Source organism: Schistocerca cancellata, chromosome 9 (assembly GCF_023864275.1).
Source record: "Schistocerca cancellata isolate TAMUIC-IGC-003103 chromosome 9, iqSchCanc2.1, whole genome shotgun sequence".
NCBI classification, from domain to species: Eukaryota; Metazoa; Arthropoda; class Insecta; order Orthoptera; family Acrididae; genus Schistocerca; species Schistocerca cancellata.
The window spans coordinates 234,731,051-234,748,461 of record NC_064634.1 but is presented as its reverse complement, the minus strand read 5'-3'; the positions used below and the strand labels follow the sequence as shown (position 1 = coordinate 234,748,461).

Sequence of the window (17,411 nt, the reverse complement as noted above, 5' to 3'; positions counted from 1 at the left end):
ATGTCTTACAATTTAAAACCTGGTTCCTAAATCTCTGTCCTACCATTATATATTCTATCTGATACCTTTTAATATCTCCAGGGTTCTTCCATGTATACAACCTTCTATCATGAATCTTAAACCAAGTGTTAGCTATGATTAAGTTACACTCTGCGCAAAATCCTATTAGGCGGCTTCCTCTTTCATTTCTTAGCCCCAATCCATTTTCACCTACTATGTTTCCTTCTCCCTCTTTTCTTACGCTCGAATTCCAGTCACCCATGACTATTAAATTGTCGTCTCCCTTCACTACCTGAATAATTTCTTTTATCTCATCATACATTTAATTAATTAATTTCGTCATCTGCAGAGCTAGTTGGCATATAAACTTGTACTACTGTAGTAGGCGTGGGCTTCGTGTCTATCTTGGCCACAATAATGTGTTCACTATGCTGTTTGTAGTAGCTTACCCATACTCCAATTTTTTTATTCATTATTAAACCTACGCCTGCATTACCCCTATTTGATTTTGTATTTACAACCCTGTATTCACCTGACCAAAAGTCTTCTTCCTCCTGCCACCAAACTTCACTAATTCTCACTATATCTAACTTTAACCTATCCATTTCCCTTTTTAAATTTTTTAACCTACCTGGCCGATTAAGGGATCTGACATTCCACGCTCCAATCCGTAGAACGCCAGTATTCCTTCTCCTTATAACAACGTCCTCCTGAGTAGTCTCCGCCCGGAGATCCGAATGGGGGACTATTTTACCTCCAGAACATTTTACCCAAGAGGACGCCATCATTATTTAATCATACAATAAAGCTGCATACCCTCGGGAAAAATTATGGCTGTAGTTTCCCCTTGCTTTCAGCCATTTGCAGTACCAGAAGAGCAAGGCTATTTTGGTTAGTGTTACAATGCCAGATCAGTCAATCATCCAGACTGCTGCCCCTGCAACTACTGAAAAGGCTGCTGCCTCTCTTCAGGAACCACACGTTTGTCTGGCCTCTCAACAGATACCCCTCCGTTGTGGTTGCACCTACGGTACGGCTATCTGTATTGTTGAGCCACGAAAGCCTCCCCACCAATACCAACGTCCGTGGTTCATGGGGGGAAGGTGTTTAACATATTTAAAAATAAATTTGTCTACGTAAAGGCTAGTGTGCAACGGCGTTTGTGTTGTAAGTAGGCTGTATAGGTTTTTTTATTGGTAACGCCACGTAGCGCCCTGTATGAAAGTCACTGGCTGTGCTGCGTGCAGTCTGTGGCTGGTTTGCATTGTTGTTGGCTATTGTAGCGCTGGGCAGTTGGCTGTTAACAGCGTGTAGCGTTGCGCAGTTGGAGGTGAGCCGCCAGCAGTGGTGGATGTGGGGAGAGAAATGGCGGAGTTTTGAAATTTGTAAGACTGGATGTCATGAACCGCTATATATATTATGACTATTAAGGTAAATACATTGTTTGTTCTCTATCAAAATCTTTCATTTGCTAACTGTGCCTATCAGTAATTAGTGCCTTCAGTAGTTTGAATCTTTTATTTAGCTGGCAGTAGTGTCGCTCGATGTATTGCAGTAGCTTGAGTAACAAAGATTTTTGTGAGGTAAGTGATTTGTGAAAGGTATAGTTTAATGTTTGTCAGGGCCATTCTTTTGTAGGGATTATTAAAAGTCAGATTGCGTTGCGCTAAAAATCTTGTGTGTCAGTTTACTGTTGAACAGAATAGGTAAAGAGCGAAATGTCTGAGTGCGTTCAGTTCTGCTCAGCTGTTTGAAAATCAAATAACGTAAGGGATTTACCAGCACAGTAATTCACTAATTTTACTAAGGGGATATTTCATATGTCGACCCTTAGCCGAGGATACCTCCTTGGAATCTTCTGATTTTTTCTTGTAGTTTGTGTAATTAGTGTAGCTTTTGTTTATTGCTAGCGCGTAATTGTAGGGAAAATCTCCTTTGTAGTTGCAGTCTTTCATTGTTGCACAGTAAAACAGTTGTGGCAAGCATGTAAATCTGCACCAACTATTTCGCAACTGCGCTTGCAATTAACTAGATATTATTTTCAGTGCTATGTTAATGTGTTCTCTTACTTTTGCTCTTCAAATTGTGCTTTTCTGTGTTATTGTGTGAAATATTGTGACAATGATGACGTGTGAAAAACGTAACACTAGGTTCCAAAGTAAACTGAGAAATAATAGTGACGACGAGCGTAGCTTATCAGCACCACTGTGTAATGAATTAACTAATGTTCAAAGTAGTAATTTGGTAATTGTGCATCGGGAAATGCAAATAGTGGTATAGGCACTGAAACAATTAGTGAACGGGGAAGCATTATCGATCGATCGGTCGGCAAAAGCTTGCCTCAGGAATCCGAAATGACAGGACACAATCTTGCAAATACTGTAGATTGAGGTTTTGCGTCCTCGCCGTTTTCTCAAATAAGTCAAGGCACATTTTCTGCTTTTCAAAATGCGAATATTACCGGTTCAAATGCATTGCCGAATAGCACCGAGGAACATGTTTCAGACACCAGTGCATTGTTATTACAATTAATGCAACAAATGGGACAAAAGCTTCAAACGTTAGACACAATGGAACAAAATCTTCAAAAGTTAGACACAATGGAACAACACCAGAGACAAACACAGCAACAGTTAGACGCAATGGAACAAAATCTTCACACCACACTTGAACAAACACGGCATGAAAATGCATTACAGAATCACGAAGCAGCCATAAAAGAACTGCAAACCATTGCTCTTGAAAATCATGAGACCTTGCAAGCTAAAATTGACTCAGTTGCATCTACCGATTCGGTTACGCAACTTGCAAAACTCAGGAAAATTTAAAGGACACAGTAGATACCCTGAAAATTGGTTCAGAAAGACACATGGAGGAAATAAATACACTATCGGAGAAAGTAGCCGAACTTTCGGATCAGGTCACTAACTTATCTACAAAGGTAGATGATGATCTGAATGACACAAGACCCGTAGCCTTCACTGACACAGAAGAGTATGAACAAATAAGAAAATTCAAACAAAATCAAAATCAAATCAATACACAGTACAAAAGAGAAATCCGGGAAGTACAAGATCATTTGGCACACGTAATACAAAAATTACGTATTTCAGAGGACACTCGCGCTCCAACACGGGAAGAAGGACTTAAAAATACGGAAAAGCCACAAAATAATAACACAGGGTATTTCGGACACTATGAAAGAAATTGGCAAGGTGCATCGAATTTTGAGATGGAACCGCCGTTACGACGTAACAACGACTGATATGCTACTCGCCGACACGATGATTTTGACTATAAGCTGTTCATTACTACACGTAAATTCAAAACATTTAAGATTTCTGGCAACGACATTCATCCACAGGCGGGGCTGCATCAATTCTCTCATTGTTTTCCTCCCAAATGGTAATTGGAGCACAGGTTAGAATTTATGTGTGGCTACTTAGAGAATGAACCAGCTGCAAGAATGCGATCGGTCTTTCACGATTGTCACAGTGAACGAGAATTTTATCATGCCTTCCTCTCAGCAAATTGGTCTCAAGCTACACAAGACCGAGTAAAACATAGCATCGTAATGATGAAACATTTCGAACAATCTGAATTTTCCAGTCTTGTGAAATATTTTGAAGACATGTTGCACAGTAAGGTACCTGTCAAACCCTTACAGCCCCTCAGAACTCATCCGCATTTGCTTAATCAAATTGCCTGAACATTTACGACATACTATTTTGGCAGGACGTTGCAAAGACGACATTGAAGCTTGTCAGGGACTCTTACAAAAATTAGAAATTGACACTGACAATCGCGCGACGTGAAAACAGGAACACAACAATTTCAGGTCACATCCGTGACAATTCTGCGATGAAAGAAATAATAACTGGACACGAGAAGGCTATTCTTACAACGCAAATCGTGAACAAAACAGACACCTCCCCGTATGACAACCACTGGCAGAGTAATAGTTACAGAGAAGGATCGCATTTCCGTAGTAATGAATATGACAGAGACAATCATAGACAATATGGCAACCAGAACTATTATTATCATGGGAGACAGAATAACTTCAGACACAACGGTCCACTGTGCAGTGGTAGTTCAGGGAGAAATTCTTTACCATTTAACTGAGAAGAAAGAAACTACAGGAACCACCGACATGATGCCAGACGATATAATCATAACGACAGACCTGAATTTCTTCAGAACTGGCGGGATTCAAACAGGGCTGGGCTCTCGGCAAGGTGAAGTTGTGGAAGTTGGGTCTCCTAATCCCAATAACGATGCACGCCAACAAAGCACTAGCAGACAATGACTCGCACCGCAGGCAGCCACGTGCGCCGGCTGGCTCAGAGAAAAATAACATAGACGCTAACCTTGAAAAAATTTGAGCATTGTTTGCCGATGTACCATATACCACATGATAATTCCGTTGAGGCTGGAGCTCTGCATAGTTGTAAGAGTAAAAGATTGCACCACATTTCACATGTAAAACCGTTTATTGAGAGATAATCTGTTTTTTTTAACTTAGTCCTTGCTATAAAATTTTTCACTTCACGCTACTAGTACAATTTGTCACACTGAGAAACTGTTAACATGCAAAAATATTTTGAAGTTAACTATCCAGCCTAGAACCTAGGGAACGTAATTAGACAGTATTTACGAATGCATTGTTATAGTGAACAGACGTCACAATGTTATTGTGTGTGTACATTCTTGCTTGTTAGTTGCACGATTATGTAATGACTATAAGGCTTACATACTTAGAACATATACTGGTACTGCTAAGGAGATTTTAATGCAACATTTTGATTTACTTGAAAATACATTCTGGATTTAAAGTACTTTCTGAGAGATACCATTGACACAGTGGTTAGTTTATTTGACAGCTATACGATTATAACACAGCACTACTAATGTGTGACACAATTTACATTGTTGCTTTTGCGGTGTATCTGTTTTATATCTGCACAGTTTTTCTGAATTCTTCTGGAAAGTAAAACATGTTTTAGTAGTAACTTTTGTGGTATAGCTACAATGAGATAGCCTTTTTTGTAGCACAACAATACGTTACATTATAGTACTTTCTTGATCACAGTAAGGTACGTAATAACTACAATATCTATACGCAAAGCATTTCACTTTTGTTTATTACGAGGTAAGTACATTGACTTCTAGAGATCTTTGCTTGTGGATGACGATAATTACTACACTTAGTACATTTTTACCGTGAAGTAGTGCCAGAGATTATCTTACAACAAGACGCACAGTTTAGCGCTACAGTACACGTATTTGAGTGATTGATTTTGTACTTAAAACACTTATTTTTAAAGATTTTTGAATTAAATGATACAAAGGTTTTCTGTGATACATTTCATTTCATTGCTGTAATCTGTAACACCTGAGGGTATAATTACATTAATCCTCAGGGGGGTACATGCCTACTCTGTGTACCATGTGTTTGGCAAGCACAAGGAGCCCTAGGTAATATGGTATTTGCTTATACAACTTTACACATCGGTACCATATTTATCTAACACATAAATTACACAGCTATCTGATCATTTAACTGAGAGAGACCAACATTTATTTTACTACATCAGTGACAGATGTTTATGTAATTACACAGTTGAATAACTTCACACTTACGAAATTGTATTTAGTATGTACTTTGTGAACTCTTCATATATTTTCAGAACCATTGTGATACTGTGAGAGCTTTGAATGATGTATTTGGTATGAGATCATGATTTTTAGAGTACGTTTGAGGTAGATGACACTATTGAAATGAGCAGAGAATATTTTTTAGGGTTTGAAATTTTTGCAGAAAGTTACGAAGTTTTTGAGATTTGGCTGAGTTTTTATGATGTTATTATTACGATGACAATGTGTATTATGCTGTTGAGGTATGTTTATGATCAATAAGCTGATGCTCCACGAGGAATTTAATTATGTTACATATTTATTATGAAGAAATATTGAAGAAGTGTCGACGAACGTGTATCTGTGTAATAAGGTAAGTAATAATGAGTAGTGGTTAGGCACTCTGATTTGAGAAAAAGGATGTTGGAAACCAAGAATTGTACTTTAAGAATTATGAAATGTGTGTAAATGCGTGAATGTATCACAATGATGACAAAAAGTTTGTGGACACTGTTACATTTATAGGATTTTGTTTCTACAAATTTCTACTGTTATTTATCGACTTGTAAAATTTTATTTGTATCGTGTCACTGTAGCAGAAACTTCTGTTGTAAATTTTGGTAAGAAAGCTAAGTGACCTCGACGTAATGCATCGTTTACGCCCAGCTGTGCGTCGCCTGGAGAAAAAGCCATTACGTGGAGAAAAAACAGGCCATTAACCTCCATATTGACAGTTCTTTGTAGAAAGCATCACAAATACGACACGCTCAAACTTGAAAACATGATTACACTGTAGAGCTCTTAATTAATGATATTTACTGAAATAAAATGATGAGAAACATTTTACATCTATTGTCTTTCTAGTTGAGAGATTGCTCATTTTGTTTAATATCTGGTTTCCACTGTGTTGCAGCATTGGCTTTATAAAATAAAATTAAGTGCATTTGCTAAAGTGAACACTTTCTGCCAACTGATCTATTAAATAATAATTTTATGATCCATATTCTTCGAAAAAGGAGCACTTGGAATGGAAAGAACAATAAGAAGGGATTAATAACAGTAACTGCATACATAATTTTCTTTTCAACTACTTGGTAATTTTTTTGGTAGTGTAAGTTATCGTGATGCATCACTCTAGTGTTATGATCTGACATAGGTATTAAACATGGACATTTTTACTGTAATATTTTTTCTGCATGTGAGTTTGTCATGTTTAGATATAAGTTACTGCATTTGCTGCTGCTGTTTTTCCAGGCATAGTGCTACTAAATTTCACTTTGTATTACTCTGTTAAGCCAGTTTTAAAATTGATTTACTTTTCGTGTTGCTGATTAGTTGTAATGTTGCATTTTCTTTGTTAATTTATATTTACTGCTGCTTGCTTTGCCAATTTGCATTTTTTTGTCATTTCTGTTTGCGTTAATTGTTTTGTGCTGCTGCATTGCCTCGTCCCTTAGTTTAGCATCTGAGCTCGTTAGATTTAACTGAGCTTAAGATGGGGTAGGCTATAAAAGAGAACGAGTTGTGATGAATTGGAAGAAATGCATTGACAAGCTATAAGAAAATGGTTTGGCCAAAGAAGTATTTTGAAAGAGGTTATGAACAAAATAGTAGGGTTTAGGGACAACAGATTTAGGTAGGATTATCTTGGAAACAAATGATGAGGTAAGATAATGGAAAATAAATAATGAGGTAAGAAATATGTGAACATATAAATACAGAAAGCATGCTTGGATAGGATTTTTTTTGTGGAAACAAATGTTGAAATATGACGAAAGATCTATGGAATGAAGTTTTGGGTTCAAATGTTATGCTGAAAACAAACCCTGTCCTTTCCCCTTGTGTTATCCCACTATGTGTTTGTGTACCCTTGGGTATTTGTGTTTTCCTGTCTTTATGTGTTTAGGTAATAAGATATATGTTGTAGAATTTTTTTAGTACTAAGCTACATTCACTATGATGAGGAATACTGTTATCCTCAAATATAATTTGCATTAATAATATGTTATTTTCTTTGTATTGATTTTTATATACATTATTGATTCTGTTATGTTTCAATTCTCATGTGTGAAATTAATGTTTCGAAAACTATTCTCATTATTTTATATATTTACTTATGTCATAATTCCTGTAACACTGATGTATGTGTTTATTTCTATTCTTTTGTAAAGCCTGTACTACTACAAATGTTATCTGTATTGTTATGTTGTTTAATGATGTATTTTGTACCTTTGTTATTGTATTCTCATGTTATAAAATTGTAATTGACACCAGTTCATAAAATTAAGTATCATTTAACTGCACACGTTTCTGTTGCTCATAATATATGCACAGTATGTGAGAAGTTAGGACTGATAGTGCTTGCACGTATGTTGATAATTCAGCAAGGGACTGGTCAGCAGCATTGCTGGTTCTAAAGACAATTAAAAAAAAAACACTTTGTGACTGCACAAGTGGTGGTTTATGGACTTGCTATATTCTCTGCAAGACTCTTCAATGGTGATTGTGCACCTGCACAGTCACAGCAGATGGCTGCTGGCCATCCCTACATGGACTACAGAGGGTCTGCATCTTTAATGGCCCACCAATACCATTTTATCTACAAGGACTGCAGTGAGTCTGTACCTCTGGTGGCCCATCAATACTATAATCTCTACCAGGACTGCAGTGGGTCTGCTCTGTGATGACCTACCTACCAATATTCTTCAAAACTTCGACTGACTCTGCTGTGGGTTGGCTCTGTTGTGGACCATTACCTGTCTGCATATCAAGAGTCAGCACTGTCTTTCCGTTGGAAGGACAACACTACTTCTTCAACACTGCATGGAATTCCACTACATCCATTTGCGTTTTCTTTAATACTCATACTTTTAGAAAAAAAAGAAACGCTGCAATTTTACTGTGATGAATGATCAGGACTGTCTTTACGGACTGTGAGAAAATTTTAGCTTTTGATCAACATTGTATCAATAGGTGTGTGCATTTTATTTCTTTGTTATAGTAATTATGAACAATTTTTTCAAATCTGTATTGGCCAGTGCCCAAAACAATTTGTAAATTTTTGTGGGGAGCATGAGGGCTATGTAAGTAGGCTGTATAGGTTTTTTTATTGGTAACGCCACGTAGCGCTCTGTATGAGAATCACTGGCTGTGCTGCGTACAGTCATTGGCTGGTTTGCATTGTTGTTGGCTATTGTAGCGTTGGGCAGTTGGCTGTTAAGAGCGCGTAGCGTTGCGCCGTTGGAGGTGAGCCGCCAGCAGTGGTGGATGTGGGGAGAGAAATGGCGGAGTTTTGAAATTTGTAAGACTGGATGTTATGAACTGCTATATATATTATCACTATTAAGATAAACACCTTGTTTTTTCTCTATCAAAATCTTTCATTTGCTAACTGTGCCTATCAGTAATTAGTGCCTTCAGTAGTTTGAATCTTTTATTTAGCTGGCAGTAGTGGCGCTCGATGTATTGCAGTAGCTTGAGTAACGAAGATTTTTGTGAGGTAAGTGATTTGTGAAAGCTATAGTTTAATGTTAGTGAGGGCCATTCTTTTGTAGGGATTATTAAAAGTCAGATTGCGTTGCGCTGAAAATATTGTGTGTCAGTTTAAGCACAGTCATATACACTTTTTCTAAGGGGACGTTTCAATGTGCTGTCGTGTTCAAGGTCATTTCATCGTGACGGTAATCACTGAACATTTTATGCATTAAGAATGTTCCTTCCAAATTTCTGAACTGTGTTTGGAACATACTAAATTTATTAACCACATTGAATATTTAGCCAGTATGATACAAAAATTCGTAATCGAATTGTACACGCCATTGTAGATTGTGTATGTCACTGCTATAATCAAATGATTCTGCAGTGAAGTCTGTCGTGGTGTACTGGGGCTGTATTATTTCACATACACCAATGTTCATGTCTGGCAACTAGGCTATTCAGCCAAATATTAATAGTTATTTCCCTGTATGATCTGTACCACATTTAACCCTTTTATCAACCAATAATATCATATCAAAAATATTCTATTTGAGAGAGTTGTCATTGCTATTCTCAGCAGGCAGTTCTGTAGATTTGACCATTTGTGTTCGGCAGTTTTCGGAACGATAGCGTTGCTCCAGAAGTCCTTAGGTGCGCGATCGCTCAGCCTAGTGATTTAGCTAGGTGTGGGAATGTTGCAAAGTGACTTCATTGTCTTAGTAGGAGGCTTTAATGCAAGAACTCTTAATGAACTATTGGATAATGTAAGAGATATAATGGAAGATATATCTTGTATTCGTAACTTATCTCAGTTAAGATTTACTAATTCTTGTTCTAAGCATCAAATAATTCCTGATATGGACAGTAAGAGGTCAGCCATCATGGAAAACACCAAAATAGTTCACAAACCCCAGAGCTAGTAGAAGAGGTGACTTATACAACGATCACAGCTTAGCGATTACAGAAAAAAAAACATTTGCTATGGATGTGGTAGAAAGATAAACAAACGAATAGAGATTACAGGTAGGAAACGTATTGTCTACAAGAAAAGTCTGTATGACATCTATATCAGAAGAAAATAATAGTAACAGCCATTTCAGTAGAACTAGTTAATGACTTTGAAGAGAAATGTAAGAATATGATGAACATAAACGAAATCGTTGGAAGTTTTGGGACAAAAAAAAAAAGTCTGTAAAATGAAGGTATGAAAGCGTTGACAGGAAAGCAAAGAACAGAAATATGTCAAATTAGGATAAACGAATTATTAATAGAAGCTGCAACAGGGAAGCTGTGATACATACAACTCTCACACAACCCTAACATAAAAACACACATATATGAGTGTCAGAATGCAGCTTTCAAGATATTAAAAAAACAATCTCACATTTCAGGTGAGAGGCACAGCAACAATCCACATAATATTAGAGGAACAATGCACGAAGAAGTAGGAACAGATATAGAAGACAATACTGCAGCGGATAAAATAGAGCAGGAATAATCAGCACAACCTCCAAAAAAGAAACGAAAAGAAAAGAACCAGGAGGCAGCAATCATATTAATGATGAATTAGTTGCATACCTACTAAACAAAAAAGTGGACTTTGGTATATCACTCACATTACTCTAGAGCTTTCTTTGTTGATATACACTTTTAAAATAACATGCTAAATTTGATCTGAAGATTCCTAGATAGCAATTAAATAAGCGAATTAAACTAGAAAGTACTGAGGACTTCCACATTACCTCTGCTGTAGTACCTTTCGTGAGACACTGAAAACACATCTCTGTCATATCAAATGCCAAAATTGAAATTGTTATTATTTAGTGAATCATTATTTAACAGGTAAATAGCACCAATCATACGCAAGAACATCAAACAATTATTGAATTGTGCATAATTATACATACCTTCAATGAAAAAATTGTCGGGGTTGCGAATCTGAGTTGCCAGGTTCAAACATTCTGTAGAACAGGACACTTGTGCGGTGCTGATGCCTAATAAAAAAGAAAAACATTGTAACTCTTCAGGCTTTCCCGGCGAGATCTTGACATGTGGAATAATCGGGTCTACTGCCGGATGATTGTGTCGCTTTGGCACAATATTTCGGCCACGTAACTCGTTGCCTTTCTCAGGTACTACCTGAGACTGCTGTATTGGAAGATCGTGTCCAGTATTTATGCCCAAAGCTCGCTGGGTGCTCGCTGGGAATACATACTGGGCAAAATCCTCCAATAGAGCAGTCTCAGGTAGCACCTGAAGAAGGCAACGAGTAACGTGACCGAAATATTTTTCCAGAGCGACACAATCATCAGACAGTAGACCCGATGATTCCACACGTCAAGAAAAACGTTGTGAAAACGTTGTGAAAAAGACTACATGGCACTTGCAGACTGTATAGTGTACAATGGGTACATGTGCAGGTATTTCTATTGATAACCGAGGATGGTGTACTGATAAACGTTACTTCAATATTTATGTGACTTACAGAATAATAATTACAGCTATTACAAGGTATGTATTTTTTGGTTGGCTAGTACCTCCAACAACATGTCCAAGAGCAAACCATTATGCTTATGTTCCCCTGAGCAGCAGGTCATGTCTTAAAGTGTGGCTGTGTGGATATAAAACGGTCAATCTAGACTAACAGGCGTAGTGTTCTCAGTGGTGCATATACGGCAATATAGAAAACATCAGCTCATAAAGCTTGTGATATGAGTGGAAGAAGACCACTCGATATAGAGAAATAAGAAAACCACCACATTAATCTATATGCATATCAAGGTACCACATATAAAAACATCTGCGCTTACACTCTGCATCGTCACTGGGAACATAATTTAATATGTTACTGACACAAATTTAATTTGTTACTAACACAACCTCCCCCCCACACCAACCGTGGACTTTGCCGTTGGTGGGGAGGCTTGCATGCCTCAGCGATACAGATAGCCGTTCCGTAGGTGCAACTATAATGGAAGGGTATCTGTTGAGAGGCCAGACAAACGTGTGGTTCGTGAAGAGGGGCAGCAACCTTTTCAGTAGTTGCAGGGGCAGCAGTCTGGACGATTGACTGATCTGGCCTTGTAACACTAACCAAAACGGCCTTGCTGTGCTGGTACTGCGAACGGCTGGAAGCAAGGGGAAATTACTGCCGTAATTTTTCCCGAGGGCATGCAGCTTTATTGTATGGTTAAATGATGATGGAGTCCTCTTAGGTAAAATATTTCGGAGGTAAAATAGTCCCCCATTCGGATCTCCAGGCGGGGGCTACTCAAGAGGACATCGTTATCAGGAGAAAGAAAACTGACGTTCTACAGAGCGGAGCGTGGAATGTCAGATCCCTTAATCGGGCAGGTAGGTTTGATAATTTAAAAAGAGAAATGGACAGGTTAAAGTTAGATATAGTGGGAGTTAGTGAAGATCGGTGGCAGGAGGAACAAGACTTTTGGTCAGGTGACTACAGGGTTATAAATAGAAATTCAAACAGGGGTAATGTAGGAGTAGTTTTCATAATGAACAAAAAATAGGAGTGCAGGTACGCTACTACAAACAGCATAGTGAACGCCTCATTGTGGCCAACATAGACACGAAGCCCATGCCTACTACAGTAGTACAAGTTTATATGCCAACTAGCACCGCAGATGACGAAGAAATTGATGAAATGTATGATGAGATAAAAGAAATTATTCAGATAGTGAAGGGAGATGAAAATTTAATAGTCATGGGTGACTGGAATTCGATAGTAGGAACTGGGAGAGAAGGAAACGTAGTAGGTAAAATTGGATACGGGGTATGATATGAAGGAGGAAGCCGCCTGGTAGAATTTTGTGCAGAGCATAACTTAATCATAGCTAACACTTGGTTCAAGAATCATGAAAGAAGGCTGTATACATGGAAGAAGCATGGAGATACTGGAAGGTATCAGACAGATTGTAAAATAGTAGGACAGAGATTTAAGAACCAGGTTTTAAATTGTAAGACATTTCCATGGATGTTTACTCTGACCACAATCTACTGGTTATGAACTGTAGAATAAAACTCAAGAAACTGCAAAAATGTGGGAATTTAAGGAGATGGGACCTGGATAAACTGAAAGAACCAGAGGTTGTACAGAGTTTCAGGGAGAGCATAAGGGAACAATTGACAGGAATGGGAGAAAGAAATACAGTAGAAGAAGAATAGGAAGCTTTGAGGGATGAAATAGGGAAGGCTGCAGAGGATCAAGTAGGTAAAAAGATAAGGGCTAGTAGATACCCTTGGGTAACAGAAGAAATATTGAATATAATGATGAAAGGAGAAAATACAAGAATGCTGTAAATGAAGCAGGCGAAAAGGATTACAAACGTCTCAAAAATGATATCGACAGGAAGTGCAAAATGGCTAAGAAGGAATGGCTGGAGGACAAATGTAAGGTTGTAGAGGCTTACCTCACCAGGGGTAAGATAGATACTGCCTAAAGGAAAATTAAAGAGATCTTTGAGGAAAAGAGAACCACTTCTATGAATATGAGCTCAGATGGAAACCCAGTTCTAAGCAAAGAACGAAATCAGGAAGGTGGAAGGAGTACATAGAGGGTGTATACAAGGGCGATGTACTTGAAGACAATATTATGGAAATGGAAGAGGATGTAGATGAAGATGGAATAGGAGATATGATACTGTGTGTAGAGTTTGACAGAGCACTGAAATACCTGAGTCGAAACAAGGCCCCTAGAGTAGACAACATTCCATTAGAACTACTGACAGCCTTGGGAGATCGAGTCCTGACAAAACTCCACCATCTGGTGAGCCAGATGTATGAGACAGGCGAAATACCCTCAGACTTCAAGAAGAATATAGTAATTCCAATCCCAATCAGGTGTTGACAGATGTGAAAATTACCGAATTATCAGTTTAATAAGTCACAGCTACAAAACACTAACGCGAATTCCTTACAGACGAATGGAAAAACTGGTAGAAGCCGACCTCGGTGAAGATCAGTTTGGATCCCGCTGAAATATTGGAACACGTGAGGCAATACTGACCCTACGACTTACCTTAGTAGATAGATTAAGGAAACGCAAACATACGTTTCTAGCATTAGTAAACTTAGAGAAAGCTTTTGACAATGTTGACTGGAATACTCTCTTTCAAATTCTGAAAGCGGCATGGGTAAAATACAGGGAGCGAAAGGCTATTTACGATTTGTACGGAATCCAGACAGCAGTTATAAGAGTCGAGGGATATGAAAGGGAAGTAGTGGTTGGAAAGGGAGTGAGACAGTGTTGTAGCCTCTCCCCGATGTTATTCAATCTGTATATTGAGCAAGCAGTAAAGGAAACAAAAGAACAATTTGGAGCAGTTATTAAAATCCATGTAGAAGAAATAAAAATTTTGAGGTTCGCCGATGACATTGTAGTTCTGTCAGAGACAGCAAAGGACTTGTAAGAGCAGTTGAACGGAATGGACAGTATCTTGAAAGAAGGATATAAGATGAACGTCAACAAAACAAAACGAGGGTAATGGAATGTAGTCGAAATAAGTCGTGTGATGCTGAGGGAATTAGATTAGGAAATGAGACACCTAAGTAGTAACGGAGTATTTCTATTTTGGGAGAAAAATAACGGATAATGGTCGAAGTTGAGAGACTGGCAATGGCAAGGAAAGCGTTTCTGAAGACGAGAAATTTGTTAACATCGAGTATGGATTTAAGTGTCACGAAGTCGTTTCTGATAGTATTTGTATGGAGTGTAGCCATGTATGGAAGTGAAACGTGGACGGTAAATGGTTTGGACCAGGAGAGAAGAGTAGCTTTGGAAATGTGGTGCTACCGAAGAATGCTGAAGATTAAATGGGTAGATCACATAACTAATGAGGAGGTATTGAACAGAATTGGAGGGAATAGAAATTTGTGGCCAAACTTAACTAGAAGAAGGAATCGTTTGGTAGGACATGTTCTGAGGCATCAAGGGATCATCATTTTAGTATTGGAGAGCAGTGTGGAGGGTAAAATGGTAGAAGGAGACTAAGAGAGGAATACACTGAGCAGATTCAGAAGGATGCAGGTTGCAATAGGTACTTGAAGATGAAGAAACTTGCACAGGATAGAGTAGCATGGAGAGCTGCATCAAACCAGTCTCAGGACTGAAGACCACAACAACAACACAAACTCAACACAAAGTATGCAAAAAGCCCAATTGAACGTAAGAAGATTTGTCTCCTAAATGGCTTCTGTTTGGACCCACATTCACTGGAACGTACTGTTTGCATTACCTGTATCATACTGGATTGAAGTAACAGAACCAGTTGATGAAATTTAGTTGTTAAGTTTGCTACGAAGAACAACTACATGGACAGAAAAAATAATGAACGGGATACTAAAAATAACAAGCATTAATATGATGCATCAAATAATATGTGAAAAAGAGAAACAGAACTTACAATGAAATTTTACGATTAGTCTGCATTAATGTATTGCCAGTTTGACTTACTGTAGTGAGACATCTACTTCAAATGGGAGAACTGGTCAGGAAATGATGGTCGCTCAGTGAGCAGTCGATAGATGCACGTTGACAGTTACTAGGAGAGACCGGAAAACAATCAATTCTAACAATGAACAGGTGGGAGAGCAACACGTAGTCACGACTGTAATAAAAATGAAATGACAGTGACATGTAGCCAGAGGAATGTATGTTGGATGGACAAAGAGAGTTCCTTACTAAGATACCAGAGAATAAGAAGACGACACCCTTACGGAAGGTGTCATGGCATTGTTTGGCCGTTAAAAGAGTGTCCATTTAGTACTGAGTGAAAGGGGTAGGGAAAGCTTAAATACACCCCTGTGATGGTTAAGTGTACCAGCTGGGCTAGACTCCAATATCCATTTCAAAAACTTACGACATAAAGTGTAAGCATCCGCACAATTGCAATGAGATGTTATATGCGTCCAGGCCATTTGTTGAAATCTTGGGTATTGGACTAATGGAAACCAAAGCGACTAAATCGTAGGCCAAGGTTATAAAAGCCTGTCCCACCGTGCCGGAAGTTGATAGAGAAGAATAACGAGCTGTAGTTTATGTACTATGACCTAACTATCTGGAGACAATGGGTGAGGTTGACAGAAAACATGTCGCTCACAACTCACACGTTAACTTAAACAAAAATTTTTGCGTGACATTGTAGATAACTACAAAATTTGCCAGGGAAGGGGATATAATTTCACTACTGTTTACGACATGCCTAGCAGGTACGAGATTGTAAATGTTTTGGTGCGAATGGAGAGCCAGATATCTACTGTAGTACATCTCTGTTAAAAACGCTCTGAGACTTTTTGTTTTATGCTTGTATGTAGAGATTTCTGGCTCTCGATTTACAGGAGTAGAAAATGTAGAGCCGGCCGCGGTGGTCTCGCGGTTCCAGGCGCTCAGTCCGGAGCCGCGCGACTACTACAGTCGCCGGTTCGAATCCTGCCTCGGGCATGGATGTGTGTGATGTCCTTAGTTTAGTTAGGTTTAAGTAGTTCTACGTTCTAGGGGACTGATGACCACAGATGTTAAGTCCCATAGTGCTCAGAGCCATTTGAACCATTTGAACCAAAATGTAGAGCTATCCTTGTGAAAAACATTCTGTGCCCAGATGAATACCTGCCACTTTTAACGTAAGTCCTTGACTCTTATTTATAAGCAATCCGATGATATCACAGTCCAATATACACTACGTGATCAAAAGTAGGCCTATACGCACACCCTCAAAAACATATGTTTTTCATTTTAGTTGCATTGTGTTGTCACCAACGGCCAGGTACTCCATATCAGGGACCTCAGTAGTCATTAGACATCGTGAGAGAGCAGAATGGGGTGCTCCGCGGAACTCACGGCATTCGGACGTGGTCACGTGATTGGGTGTCACTTGCGTCATACGTCTGTACGTGAGATTTCCACATTCCTAAACATCCCTAGGTCCACTGTTTCCGATGTGATAGTGAAGTGGAAACGTGAAGGGACACGTACAGCACAAAGGGTACAGGCCGACCTCGTCTGTTGACTGACAGGGACTGCCGACAGTTGAAGAGGGCCGTAATGTGTAACAGGCAGACGTCTATCTAGACCACCTCACAGGAATTTCAAACTGCCTCATGATTCACTGCAAGTTCTATGACAGTTAGGCGGGAGGTGAGATCACTGGGATTTCATGGTCGAGCTGCTGCTCATAAGCCACACATCACGCCTGTGAATGCCAAACGACACCTCGCTTGGTGCAAGAAGCGTAGCCGGCCGAAGTGGCCGAGCGGTTCTAGGCGCTGCAGTCTGGAACCGCGAG

The 17,411-nt window shown here is 38.9% G+C and overlaps 1 long non-coding RNA gene across 1 annotated transcript in view; it reads right to left on the bottom strand.

Moving 5' to 3' along the window:
- Nucleotides 1-17,411, bottom strand: part of LOC126101577 (uncharacterized) — a 35,973-nt gene that overhangs the window by 11,430 nt on the left and 7,132 nt on the right. The window contains exon 2 of the long non-coding RNA XR_007522346.1: nucleotides 11,022-11,108. This is a non-coding gene — a long non-coding RNA (uncharacterized LOC126101577). The remainder of the gene's footprint in view (nucleotides 1-11,021; nucleotides 11,109-17,411) is intronic.